Source organism: Bos javanicus, chromosome 21 (genome assembly GCF_032452875.1).
Source record: "Bos javanicus breed banteng chromosome 21, ARS-OSU_banteng_1.0, whole genome shotgun sequence".
NCBI lineage: Eukaryota > Metazoa > Chordata > Mammalia > Artiodactyla > Bovidae > Bos > Bos javanicus.
The window spans coordinates 19,847,127-19,859,243 of record NC_083888.1 but is presented as its reverse complement, the minus strand read 5'-3'; the positions used below and the strand labels follow the sequence as shown (position 1 = coordinate 19,859,243).

At 46.4% G+C, this 12,117-nt stretch overlaps 1 protein-coding gene across 3 annotated transcripts in view; it reads left to right on the top strand.

The window, feature by feature from the left end:
* LOC133234170 (myeloid-associated differentiation marker-like) overlaps nt 1-12,117 on the top strand; it is a 117,250-nt gene that overhangs the window by 92,847 nt on the left and 12,286 nt on the right. For all 3 annotated transcript variants that reach the window (XM_061394402.1, XM_061394401.1, XM_061394400.1), the window contains exon 3: nt 12,043-12,104. The gene's annotated coding sequence lies outside the window, so the exon portion shown is untranslated. The remainder of the gene's footprint in view (nt 1-12,042; nt 12,105-12,117) is intronic.

Sequence of the window (12,117 nt, the reverse complement as noted above, 5' to 3'; positions counted from 1 at the left end):
TGTTCCAAGCACTTTACAGGTATTTTACTCTTTTAGTTCTTATAATTCTCCCCTATGAGGTGGCTGCTGTTAATAGCAGTAGTGGTATTTTTCAAAGAAAATCATTTATGATAAAACCATTGAAACTTTCCTTAAAAGGTCAAGCTTGTAATCACTTGAATGGGACAGTTAAGAACAGTTGCCCCCACCCCCATCTTCATCCACATATTTCATGGTACAAACAAAACTGGATGGAGCTTCAGTCTCCTGACCTCCAGGTCAGCACTCCTACAAGCAACACCATTCCAGTCCTGGGTCCACCATCAGCAGTCATCTGGATAAGGGATTCTGGACTGGCCCCAGCTTTAAATGAAGTGCCCCTAGGCCCAGGCAGAATTTAGCAGCTATCTAGTCCAGAGCTCTGGCTTCATTTCCAAGGATATGAAACTGGAAAGAATGAAGAGCATTGTAGCATACCCGTAAAAGGGCGGTCCAGTGCTGAAGATCAGGATTCCACATCCTAGGACCATGTTGTTCACAAGCAAGATCTTGAACCTGAGCACTGAAGAACTGATGCTTTCGAACTGTGGTGCTGGAGAAGATTCCTGAGAGTCCTTTGGACAGCAAGGAGTTCAAACCTGTCAATCCTAAAGGAAATTAATCTTGAATATTCATTGGAAGGACTGTTGCTGAAGCTGAAGCTCCAAAACTTAGGCCACCTGATTCGAAGAGCTGGCTCATTGGAAAAGACTCTGATGCTGGGAAAGATTGAGGGTGAGAGAAGGAGGTGACAGAGGATGAGATGGTCAGATAGCATCATCGACTCAATGGACATGAATTTGAGAAAACTCCGGGAGATAGTGGAGGACAGAGGAGCCTGCTGCTGCTGCTGCTGCTAAGTCGTGTCAGTCGTGTCCGACTCCATGGGGTTGCGAAGATTCACAGCCTGGGATTTAAACTCAGGTCTGGCTCCAGAATCCATGCTCTTACTTATCATGTCAAATGCTTTATATTCAAAAACATTTAATACTGCAGCTTGCCCCTCACTCCAACCCTCAGCACCCCATTGCTTAATCCTTTACCATTTTTTCCTTTCCCAATAGAACTTGTCTCCTCTAACTTAACATATAATTTACTTAATTGATTATGGTTTATTAATGAATGAATAAGCACCACTAGGACTTTGTTTTGTATGCTGATGTATGCCAGGCACTTAGAGCAGTGCTGACACACAGTAGGCACTCTGCTGCTGCTAAGTCACCTCAGTCGTGTCCGACTCCTAGCGACCCCATGGACTGCAGCCTACCAGGCCCCTCTGTCCATGGGATTTTCCAGGCAAGAGTACTGGAGTGGGTTGCCATTGCCTTCTCTGAGGCACTCACTAAATGCCAAATAAATCATTAGATAAAGAAACAAGGGATTCATGGGAGTCATGTTGCATTAGGTACATTAAGTAAATTGTTCAAGTCCTCATTTGGCTGAATGGTGAGACAGGATTCAAACCCAGATCTGACTTCATAATGTTCTTCTTTTTTTCTTTTTTAATAAACTTGTGAATCTGATACATGATCATTGTTTAAAACGTTTTATGTCTTTATTTGGTTGCGTCGAGTCTCGTTGCGGAACATGAGATCTTTCGTCGGGGGGGCACAGTCTCTCCAGTTGTGGCTTGGAGGCTCCAGAGTGCACAAGCTTCAGTAGTTGTGACATGTGGGTTTAGTTGCCCTGCTGCAGGTGGGAGCTTAGTTCCCTGACCAGGGACTGAACCTGAGTCCCCTTATTGCAAGGTGGATTCTTAACCACAGAACCACCAGGGAAGTCCTTATAATGTTCTTCTTAATTATGGGTTTTCTCTTAAGAAATGATGTGTTTAGCCGTTTTATACATATATATATATATTATATATATACATTTTTTTAAACCAACAAAGCTCTGAGAGACTTTGAAAGTTGCTATGGACTTATAAGAATATGCCCCATATGAAATCCACACTAAACTAATAGGAGTGTAAGGGAGACCAACAAAATTTTGGCTTTTCCTATAATAGGGACTAGGATGCTTTTTATTTTTATTTTTTAATATAAATTTATTTATTTTAATTGGAAGCTAATTACTTTATAATATTGTATTGGTTTTGCTATACATTGACATGAATCCACCACAGGTGTACATGTGTTCCCCATCCTGCAGTACAGGAGAATCTGCCTGCAATACAGGAGATCTGGGTTCTATTCTTGGGTCGGGAAGATTGCTTGGAGAAGGAAATGACAACCCATTCTAGTATTCTTGAGTGGAGAATCCCATGGACAGAGGAGCCTGGCAGGCTACAGTCCATGGGGTTGCAAGAGTCGTCTATGACTTAATGACTAAATCACAAAATTCCAAGTTTTTTCAGAAAAATCCCGTGTGTGTGTGTCCCTGCTGCGCTGGTGCAACAAGAGACTGAGCTGGGCAATGGGACAGCACGGTTCCTGCCCTTGGGGAACTTAGTCTGGTGGAGGCACTGAAAGTGCTGAGTGACTGTGGTGCGTGGTGTATAAAAGCTTAAGGATGAGATACTTGGGAACACAAAGGTTTGAGAGCTCATGGAAAGCTTCAGGGAAGTCACCCAGAAGAGGGAGGGGCTATTGGAACCAGTTCCTCTTGTGTCCAAAGTCCTTGTGTGTGTGTGTACATGCATGCATACTCAGTCGTGTCCAGCTCTTTGTGATCCCATGGACTGTAGCTCGCCAGACTCCTCTGTCCATGGGATTTCACAGGCAAGAATACTGGAGTGGGTCGCCATTTCTTTCTCCAGGGGATCTTTCCCAACCCAGGGATTGAACTCATGTCTCCTGTATTGACAGGCAGATTCTTTACCACTGAGCCACCTGGGAAGCCCACTCACCCCCCATAGGAATGCATTAAAGACAACTATCTTTCCCTAAGTGGGGATTTCTGGAGACATGACACTAAGGCGAAGATGATCATTTCAGTGATGAAGTTAGCAGGGCCTGTTTCAACCTCTCCAAAGCTGACTTAAACCTTCGGACTAGAGCTCCTTTCTAACCCTCCTGTGCTGGTCTCCCTGTCCTCTTGCCCTCTCTCCTCCTGGAGCCATGTAAGCTCAGGGCTGAGCACCCTGCTCCCTGCCAGCTCCAAGCGGAGCTGCCTATTTGACCAGATTGCACCTTGGGATTAGCTCCTGCTGCTTCACATATCAGGCTTCCAGGGACCATGGCGCAGAGCTTAAGCTCTTCCTTTTTCAAAACTGGGAGATTTCTGGCAACCTTGGGATAGGATTTTTCTATTTTGTCTCCTCTTTTTCTTTAATAGCAAAGGGCTGGAAAATGCAGAAAACCCTGTGCTCAGCAAAAAACCTCCCTCTATAAGGAAATAGCAGGAAACCGCGTTCCAGGATGAACACCAGTTTAGGTGTTTCTTGGAGGCTTTGGCTTGGTTACATAATGCCTGATGGCCCGGCCCAGGCAAGCTGGCACCCCTGAAGCTTGGCAAAGCCCACCTTTGCTTTGTGAGCCCCTTGCCCTGAGCTGCTCAGGTCCTTGGGAAAGCACACACGCTCTCTGTGATTAACAGTTTTCTGTTTAATGCTGACTCCTCCCGTGCCCCCTTCTCCTCTGCCCTCCTGGCTCAGTTTTCATGGAAAAAACAACAGTTTCCATGATGAGCTCAGAGTACAGGCAGGAACTGAACCTGTCTGGGCTTTTTGCTTCCTCACTGGAGGGGTGTGGATTAAGTGACCTGTGGTTTTTGCTTGGAGCCAACATTCCATGATTCTATGGTTTTTCTCGCAGAGAAAAGCTTCTCCCTATTCTTGAGTCTGCAGACCGTGACTGAGGGGGAAGGCTTCCAGGCACAGCCATGGAGTCCCCTCCTCCTTGGCTGTGACTAATCCTGTCCTCTCCCCACCTAGCAACAACGCACACATACACACAGGGTCTTAAGCAAGCATGCATCTTGTGGACTGCCTTCTTTCTTTCATTTATCTGCCCACCCATCCATCCATCCATTTATTTGCTTATTCATTCATTTGTTCCATGACTGCTCATTAAGTGCCCACTGTGTCTTGTAGACACAGAGGTAATCAGATCCCCTCCTTGCCTTTGAAGTCACAGACTGGTAGTGGAGGGGTGGCATGTAGATCAGTCAGGTCATGCTTAGTGAAAGGCTGAGTGCAGGGGTTGGATGAGGGGGCTGTGAGGAGAAGAAGTGCCCACAAGCATCCTGGTCATATCACTTCCTGCTCAATTTATGCTTGCTCACACTGGACCCAGAGTATATACATATAACTGTGAAATGCCCTAAACACTTTAGAGATGATATCTCCATCCTGTGCTTAGGAGAGCTGGCCAAGGTTCAGGACGTGCATGCAGGTGGGGAAGTCGGAACCAAACTCAGGACCCCCTGAGTGTTGTTAAGTTGGTGATTCTTATCTTGATGACAGCCTGCAAGGCTCAGGACTCTGAAATAAGACAGGGTGGAAAAAAGCATTCAGGCTTCATTGTAGAATTCCAGAGCCAAGAATAGTCATCTACTTCAGCCTCCTCTTGGCAGGCGAGGAAACTGAGGCATAGATTGGGCAAGTCATCCATTCATTGTCCGCGGCTTGGAGGAGGCTGAGCTGGGAGAATGCCCAGGTCTCCTGACTCCAAGCTGTTCTCCAATAGACCTTGGTTCAGCCCACTGCTGTAACTGCTTACACCCCCACTTCCTAGAACTTTCGCTGGGAGGTCCTGCATCAGACTGGCTGGCCACAGCAAATGCTGCTGTGCTAGCAAACAGGGTTGAGCTCATCCCCTGGGGTGGTGTGGCAGGATGGTGGTGGTAGCCTGGGCCTCAGCTGCCATCTGAAATCATGGATGAAAATAGCTTGCCTGCGGTCTATTGATACCCAATACTCTATCATCAGATTGGGGAAGTCAATTAAAAGTGTCTGGTTTCCCTCCTCAGGGCCTGGGAATTGCACAAAGGCCAGAGACTAGTGGCCAAGGGGAAGAGGGCCTTAACCCTCCTTATTCAACACCAGAGCCAGAGGCCGCACCTAGCCGGTCTGCAGGAAGCATCAGGCAGCTCCCAGGGACTGGCAAAGAGGGACCAGCTCTCCAGTCTGAAGAAAGGCTCAGACTCAGGTTGCATGAACATCTGGCCCTCCTGGAAAATGCACAGGAAACAGGATGGGAGGGCCCTGGGATCGCCCTGGAACTTCCTGTGGCCAGTAGAGTCGAGGCCAGGAGACCAGGCTGGTATGAGATGGGAGCGACTGTGGCTGATTCCAAATGGGACCTCAGGGATCCTGGTTAATGTTCAGACCAGGGAAGAGGTATGAGTGTCCAGGGGAATGCAAGCTCCTCTCGTGTCACCCATGAACACAGAAATGTGGACCTCCTTCTCTCCAGCTTGATGCTGACCTGGGCCAGCCAACATGAGACAGAAGTCAGGCTTGCCAAGCCCTACTCTGAAGTCAAGCCATGCACCTTCCCCAAGACAGCTTGGCCTCTGTGGGTTATACGTTGGTATAGTTCTGTCTCATTACCCAGCCAGCTCCTCTTCCATCTTTGCCCCCATTCTGCTTCCTCTTTTCAAGCCCCCAGGTTCCAACTTTCCTTGGGTGGATGGTGAAAACTGTGATACCATGCTGAACCAGCAGTTGTCCAAGTTGAAGATCCAACATCTGAATCACCTTTGAGGGCTTCTTAAAAATAGAGTGTTGGGTCCCTTCCCCAGAGTTTCTCACTCACTAGGTCTGAGATGGATTCTAAGAACATGTATTTTGAACAAATTCCTGAGTGATGCTATGGGTCCAGGGACCACACTTGGGGAAATACAGTATTAAGTAGTGACCAGATGAGGAAGGGAGCAACCTTAGCTGACACAACCAGGGAAGACCTCCCTGAGGAGGTAACATTGACTTGGAACTTGAAGGACAAGGAAGATCCAGATGTGCAAAGGTCTGTTGTTCAGTCACTCAATTGTGTCCAACTCTTTGCGACCCCATGGACTGCAGCATGCCAGGCTTCCCTGTCCTTCACTATGTACCAGAGTTTATTCAAATTCATGTCCATTGAGTTGGTGATACCATCTAACCATCTCATCTTCTGCTACCCTCTTCTCCTTTTGCCTTCAATCTTTCCTAGCGTCAGGGTCTTTTCCAATGACTCAGCTCTTCACATCAGGTGACCAAAGTATTGGAGCTTCAGTCTCAGCATCAATCCTTTCGGTGAATATTCAAGTTAATTTCCTTTAGGATTGAGTGGTTTGATCTCCTTGCAGTCCAAGGGACTTTCAAGAGTCTTCTTCAGCACCACAATTCAAAGGCATCAATTCTTCAGTGTTCAGTCTTCTTTATGATCCAACTCTCACATCTGTACATGACTACTGGAAAAACCATAACTTTGACTATATGAACCTTTGTAGGCAAAGTACTGTCTTTGCTTTTTAATATACTGTCTAGGTTTGTCATAGCTTTTCTTCCAAGGAGCAAGCGTCTTTTAATTTCTTTTAATTTCACTGCAGTCACCATCCACAGTGATTTTGGAGCCCAGGAATATAAAACCTGTCACTGCTTCCATTTTTTTCCCCTTCTATTTGCCAGGAGGTGATGGGACCAGATGCCATGATCTTAGTTTTTTGAATGTTGAGTTTTAAGCCAGCTTTTTGACTCTGCTCTTTCATCCTCATCAAGAGGCTCTTTAGTTCCTCTTCACTTTCTGCCTTTCTGCAAAGGTGTAGGGGTTTCTAAACTCTTCTGTGCCATAGGTGCTGGGACAGTCTAGTGAAGCTGATGGACCCCTTCCCCAAATGATGTTTTTAAACACATAAAACAATATATGCAGGGTTACACAGGAAAACAATTAAACTGAAATTGACCTCGATCCATAGACTCTTCTGATTAAGAACCCCTAAAGAAGGAGTGTTTGGGAGAAGAGGGAACAGCAAGTTCAAAGACCCTGCGGTCCCTGCGGTGTAAATGAACCTGGCAAGTTGAAGCCCAGGTCAAGGGACTGAATATACAGGTCTGAGGAGTAAACCCAGGGGCCTGGGGTTGTAGGGGCGGGAGTGGAGGTGTGGGGATGTGGTAGGTTTTCATCCATATTCCCCCCTATGCTGGAAGACATCAGGGCTTAAAACAGAGTGGTGATCAGATTCTTGTTCTAAAAGATCACTTTGGCTGCTGGATGGAGGATGGTATGTTAAGGGGACAAGAAGGAAGGCAGGAGACCTGTGAAGGCTTTTGCCAGCCTCCAGGTAATGCACAGAGAGGGGATTGGGTGGGGGACGCGGGGGTGGGAGTAGGGGGGACAGCTTGGGGAGTCAAGGGGGATTGGGGAGGCACACTTGAGCAAAATGCTTGTGTGTTGGCCATAGGGCAGAGGCCAGGCAGGACAGGGAGTGGGGGTTTGAGCCTAGTGCTGACTGTTCCTAATTCACCATGCGATCTTAGACCAGTTGCTTCCCCTCCCCATCCTCAGGCCCTAGTGGGAAAGGGGAAGGATGGCCTAAACTCTAGTGTAAGTCTATAAGGGTTGAGTGCAGGACTGGCGAACCCTCCAGCTAAGAAGTGCTGTTTGCCGGGGGAGGGTGATGCCCGCGGTGGCGGCGCCCCTGTGGCTGCCCATTCTGGCCTGCGGGCTGCTCTACGGGCGGAGGGGGCGGCGCGGCGGCGGGGAAGGCGGCAGCCAGGTGGCGGAGCGACGAGGCGGCGAGGCGCCTCCGTCTGGCTGCCAGCGGCGGCTCGCGCGGTCCAGCAGCGCCCGCCCAGGGCAGCGAGGCCCCGAGGGAGGCTCCCGTGGCCGCGCGGGGGCGAGACTAGCGCCCTCCTCCACAGTCTCTGCCGCCGCCGCCTCCTTCTACTCCTCCTCCTGCTCCTCTGGGCAAAGCCTTTGGAAAAAAGGGACGGGCAGAGGGGCAGACGGCAGCTGGCCGGCTCCGCGCCGCCCACCCGGGCAGCGAGCACTCAAGAGGAAAAACTACCACTTCTCAGCCCTGGCTCCCACCCACCCCCATCCCTCCTCGCTAGGTCCCGGGCCCCATGCCTGGAGGAGGGGGCTCCCCCACCCGCTAGATGCCTGAAAGGGAAATGTTCCTCCAATTTCACTGCCACAGCCCATCATTTCCTCCCTCAGATCTTTGAATTGCGGTCTGGAGATTGCTTCTGGGAGGCTCGGTCATTTAGTCAATCAACAAACTTTATTGAAAAACCAATCCTTGTTGGCCCAGAGCTGGGCTCTGTTTGCTACACAAATTAAGATCCAGGCACTGCCCTGGAAGGGCACCGGTCTAACGGTGGAGACAGAAATGCTTGCTAACGTGAATTGAGCACCTGTTTATTGTTTTGCCAGGTTTTGAAGGTAGGTGGTATTATCCTCATTTACAGATAAGAAGACAGATACCAGTGGTACAGGATAGACTAAGATAGTGGGTAAAATTACATCTACAACACAGTATATAACTCCAAAGAAGTGAATCTCTTAGGATATACAGACCTCGCTTACAAAACCCACTGGAGTGGCTATAATTAAAAAAGACTGAAAATATCAAGCATTGTCAGGAGTGAGGAGCAACTTGAATTTTCAAATCCCATTGGTAAGAGTGTCAGTTGGAACAAACATTTTAGAAAATGCTTGGTGGTGTCCGTTAAAGCTAAACCTGATGCAGCAATCCCACTCCCAACTGCACTTGGTACTTATGTCCACCCAAAAGCTTGTTCAAGAATGTTTCTAGAAGTTTTATTCACAGGACTTCACTGGTGGTCCAGTGGTTGGGAATCCATCTTGCAGTGTAGGGGCTTGGGTTCTATCCGTGGTCAGGGAGCTGGGATCCCACATGCTTCAGAGCACCTAGGCCCCTGAGGCACAACTAGAGAATCTGTGTACTGAAGTGAAAGATTCTGTATGCCACAACTAAGACCTGAAACGGCCAAATAAATAAATAGAAGCTTTATTCATATACAATAGCTCCAAATTGGAAATAACCCAAATGTCCAGCAACAAGAAAAAGGGTGAATTCATTGTGGTACAGGCACATGATGGAATATTATGCAGCAATGAAAAAGAATGACCTAATGCTGCAGACAGCAACACAGATGGGTCTCACAGATAATAGCTGGTGAAAAAAGTGCATACTGTTTAATTCCATTTACATAAAGTTTCAGGGATAATTTAAGGTGATAAAGGTCAGAACAGTGGCTACCTTAAGAGGTTGCTGACTAGAGGGACACAAGGAACTTTGTGAGGGCTGGACATGCTCTAAATCTTGATCTGGGCAATGGTTACACCAGTGTAAACATGTGTAGAAACTAACCAAGTTCCACACTAAATATCTGTGCACTTTACTTTTTAGAAGTTATTGTTGTTCAGTCACTCAGTCATGTCTGACTCTGCAACCCCATGGACTGCAGCACATCAGACTTCCCTGTCCTTCATTATCTCCCGGAGCTTGCTCAAACTCATGTCCATTGAGTTGGTGATGCCATCCAACCATCTCGTCCTCTGTCGTCCCCTTCTCCTCCTGCCCTCAATCTTTCCCAGAATCAGGGTCTTTTCCAGTGTGCTGGCTCTTTGCATCAGGTGGCCAAAGTATTGGAGCTTCAGCTTCAGCATCAGTCCTTCCAATGAATATTCAGGACTGATTTCCTTTAGGATTGACTAGTTGGATCTTGCAGGCCAAGGGACTCTCAAGAGTCTTTTCCAACACCACAGTTCAAAAGCATCAATTCTTTGTCACTCAGCCTTCTTTATGGTCTAACTCTCATATCCACACATGATTACTGAAAAAATCTTAGCTTTGACTATATGGACCTTTGTTGGCAAAGTAATGTCTCTGCTTTTTAATATGCTGTCATATCTCAATACAAACAAAGCAAAACAAAGAACTCCTGCCTCTCAGTAAGGAAAAGTTAGGAAGTACAAAGTTTGATAGGCAAAGAATGCAAATTGGTAATTCACAGAATAAGAAATCCTAAGAGCTAACAAGTAATTGAAAAGATGCTCTGGAATTCCCTGGCAGTCCAGTGGCTAAGACTTCACCTTCTAATGCAGAGGGTAAAGTTCGATTCCTGGCTGTGGAGCTAATATCCCACATGCCTTGCTGCCAAAAAATCAAAACATAAAGCAGAAGCAATATTGTAGCAAATTCAATAAAATCTTTAAAAAATGGTCCATATTAAAAAAATCTTAAAAAAGAAGAAAAGATGCTCAATCTCATTAGTAATAAGATGAATATACATTGAAACATGATATCACTTGACACCCATCAGAATGGCAAAGATCAGTAAAGCAAACGGGTGTTCAGCACTGGCCGGGATGTGGGGAGATGGGGCTGGAGCACTGCTGAAGGGCAGGCAGTTAACTAGTTGGCTCAGGTGGTGAGAAAATAGTCAAGCCAGCAGAGCTGAGTGATATAAAGTAAGTGCACACCTTGGGACCCAGATATCCAACTCAGTGCTTGTACAGATCAGCAAGGGGACTGGAAGGATGACATATTCCCTGTGGCATCATTTATGGGAGGGCTGGATTGGGCGCAAACCTTGGAGTTGATCAAAGGGAGGGATAGGGACCTCTCTGGTGATCTAGTGGGTAAGACTCTGAGCTCCCAGTGCAGGGGGGCTGAGTTCGATCCCTGACTGGGAAACTAGAGCCCGAATGCAGCAATGAAGATCAGTGTGCTGCTTCTAAGACCCAGTGCAGCCAAATAAATATTTCTTTTAAAGGGAAGGATAAATAAAGTGATGGGTTCACACTATGAATGCTGCACAGTAATTAGAAATAACAAACTTCTAATTGAAGAGTATACACAGTGGAGCTTCCAAAATAAGATCAAGTGAAAAAGGTAAGAAACAACTAGATTTACAGCAAGGTACATAAGCTAACCCCCCACCGCCCACCACGAACACAACAGCTCTGCTCATTTTATGATAATTTATTCATAGTTAAGGGAATACGTTAAATATCAGAGTGGGTGCTTAAGGGAGAGGGAGAGTAAAGGTTGGGAATGAAGAAGAAAATAAAATATGACCAGTCATTCTACTTCGAGAGAGAAATGAAAGTATATGTTCACACCAAGTTTTCTACATATATATTCACGTTATTTGTAATAGACCCAAAATGGGAACCACTCCAGTGTCCATCAACAGATAAGTGGTTGAGCAAATTGTACTATAACTACAATAGACTGCTTCTCAACAATAAAAGAGGAAAAACCACGATACACACAACAGTATGGATGACTTGCAAAATAATTACGCAGAATGAAAGAGTCCAGATAGTATGATTCTATTTATATACATTTCTAGAAAACACAAACTAATCTGTAGTGACAGAAAGCAGATGAGTGGTTGCCCCCAGAGTGGGGGATAGGAGGAGGGGAGTGGTGGGGGGAGAGATGACCAGAGGGCACGAAGAAACTTGTGGAGGGATTTGTTCACTACCTGGGTTATGGTGATGGGTTCTTCAAGTGTATGAACGTGCCAAAACTCATCAAATTGCACACTTTAAATCTTATTCTATGTCAATTAAAGCTATAAAAAGAAACAAGAAAGAGCTTTGCACTAATGATGATCATATATTTTGAGCTAAAGGATATCATTAACCAACTTGTTGTGCTTGAAATTAAAAGCTAAAACAGCAACAAATGCAAATAAAGCAAAAAAAAAAAAAAAAAAGAAAAGAAAGGCTTAGATGGTTGAATTGACCCAGGCCTAACAGCTAGGATGCTGACTCCAAGACTGTAACCATTAGTCTCTATGGCTCAGGGCTTGCACTAGTTCAAGGCGCTCTATAAGCAACTGTATTGGTGAGGAAACTAGAGGCAACCACATTCACCCAACCTTTAGGGGTCATCTCTGGGAAGGAACCCAGGTACTCAGAAATGGGGTGCAAGGCCATGACCTCTAGGCCTTCCCCATCCAGTTGGAGAGAGATTCTTAGACAGATGATCTCAATGCTGAGTGAAGTCAGGGAAAGCTTCCTGTAAGAGGCGATGCTTGAGTTCCAAAAAGTGCTTGGTTTGGAGTTAGCACTCAGCGGATATTATCTATTTGTTTTTTACTATTCCCCATGATTTTAGAGAGAGTAGAGTGGAGAGGAAGATGGCATTCCAGACAGAGGGAAGTATACCATCCAGGGCAGGTAAGCATGTCCC